This window comes from Phoca vitulina, unplaced genomic scaffold (assembly GCF_004348235.1).
Source record: "Phoca vitulina isolate PV1807 unplaced genomic scaffold, GSC_HSeal_1.0 scaffold39, whole genome shotgun sequence".
Taxonomy (NCBI): Eukaryota; Metazoa; Chordata; class Mammalia; order Carnivora; family Phocidae; genus Phoca; species Phoca vitulina.
This window is the reverse complement of record NW_022589742.1, coordinates 11753458-11755673: the sequence shown is the minus strand read 5'-3', so window position 1 is coordinate 11755673 and position 2216 is coordinate 11753458.

Sequence of the window (2216 nt, the reverse complement as noted above, 5' to 3'; positions counted from 1 at the left end):
TAGAAAGTATTTATATGGAGAGCGAGGGAGAGACAGAAACAAGGAGAGAAAGTGTTCTGTAAAACTGATCAGGAAATGATTCCTAAAGTTTTCAAACTTGCCAGCAATTTGACTAAGTGCTCCTGCTTTTATTCTTTGTTGCTTTTTTTTTACTTTTTTATGTCCTTTCATTTTTGAAACCACTTATGGTTTTATGCTCCTTTTATTTCAGAAGCAGTGTGGAAGTCAGACCGTCTGTGTTTAAATCCCAGCTTCTCCACTTATTAGCTGTGTGGTCTCGATCTAGTTCATCTCTCCAAACCTTGGAGAACTGATCTGTAGAATGAGAGTCATAGTTATGTCATGCAGAGGGCCATGTGTACACATACCTCACAGAAGATTCTACGAGGAAATGTATACAGAGGGCCCAGCACACTTTGCATACTCAAGATCTAATTGATGTCAGCGTTACTGCATGCAATTACTATTACGGAGTGCCACAAGTCATGGATTTCTGATATATTGCTCCTTCCACAAGAAAGAAAACAAATTGGCCTTGGAGAATCTGGGTGGCACAGTTGGTCAAACATCTGCTTTCAGCTCAGGTCATGATCTCAGGACCTAGGATTGAGCCCTGTCAGGCTCCCTGCTGAGAGCCTGCTTCTTCCTCTCCCTCTGCCCCTCCCTCTGCTTGTGCTGTCTCCCTCTCTCTATCTCATAAATTAAAAAAATCTTTTAAAAAATTGGCCTTAATGCCTAATTCAAGTACCCAGATTGGACAATCACATAACTTACTTGTTTGCATATGATGGATTGATACACATTCTGGGAAGTCATGACGAAAACGTCAAAATATTTTTAAAATTGTAACACTTGCTGTAATTCTTTCCATAGGAGAGGAATTCATCATAAGAAATTTTCTGGGGGCGCCTGGGTGGCTCAGTCGGTTAAGCGTCTGCCTTTGGCTCAGGTCACCGTCCTGGGATTGAGCCCTGAGTCAGGCTCCCTGTTCAAGCGGGGAGCCTGCTTTTCCCTCTCCCTCTGCTCACCCCCCACCCCAGCTCGTGCTCTCTCTCACTCTCTTGCTCGCTCTCTAATAAATAAATAAAAATCTTTTAAAAAAAGAATTTTTCTGTATTTTGGACTTTTTTTTTTTTTTTTAAAGATTTTATTTATTTATTTGACAGAGACAGCGAGAGAGGGAACACAAACAGGGGGAGTGGGAGAGGGAGAAGCAGGCTTCCCGCTGAGCAGGGAGCCCGATGCGGGGCTTGATCCCAGGACCTTGGGATCATGACCTGAGCCGAAGGCAGACGCTTAACGACTGAGCCACCCAGGCGCCCCTGTATTTTGGACTTTTAATCAGAATGGTTTGATTACTAATGGTGCTATAAGTTGTCACTACTAGGACCAATGTCTCCCTTAGGGGATAGAGTGACAGCCCTGGGACAGGAAGTAAGCCGGAGTCAGCCATTTTGTGTTTGAGTCCTGGAACTGCCTTTTCTTACTGTAACACCTTGGGCAAATCACTTAAATTCTTTAAATATCAGTTTCCTCATCTGTGAGATCTGGATAATATTGTCTATTCATAGGATTGTTATGAGGATCAAGTGAGAAAGAATACGAACACACTTCTGTAAACGGTGAAGCACTACACAAGTATATCAGATGGTATAATATATTTTGTGGCACAAACCTCAAAGACAGAAGAAGAAAATGGTTCTAGTGTATTTTGCCTTGGTTTTGTAAGCTGTGATTTTGTTACTCACTGAATGCCAATAATATTCTCTGTAGCTATTTGAAGAGAGATTTATGAGAGATATCAATTTAGTTCATGACTGTAGTGTTTTTGCTACCTGTTACGGTATGTGTCCTTTGTTTAACCTTTCCCTGGCCAGCCTGGTGAAAAGGAATTATCTTGTGGTAAGAAAAGAATTACTGTGAGGGAAAAAAAAAAAAAAAAAAATCCCATGAACAAAATCTACTCCTATTTTTCATTAGTTAGAAAGCATAAAATGAGTTTAGCCAAATTAGTATACACTTTTTCTGCTTCTAGAATTATTGATACCATCCACTAGGATCTAATCCAGAAGTAGGATGAAAGTCCATACTGTTAGCTTACATTTCCAAGTTTTCTCTGTGTTTTGTAAGTGCCAAGACAACTGACTGTAAAATTTTAAAATGTACTCATCAGCCTCTGTCTTTCTGTATGTGAGACGAATCCATGTCATAGATTC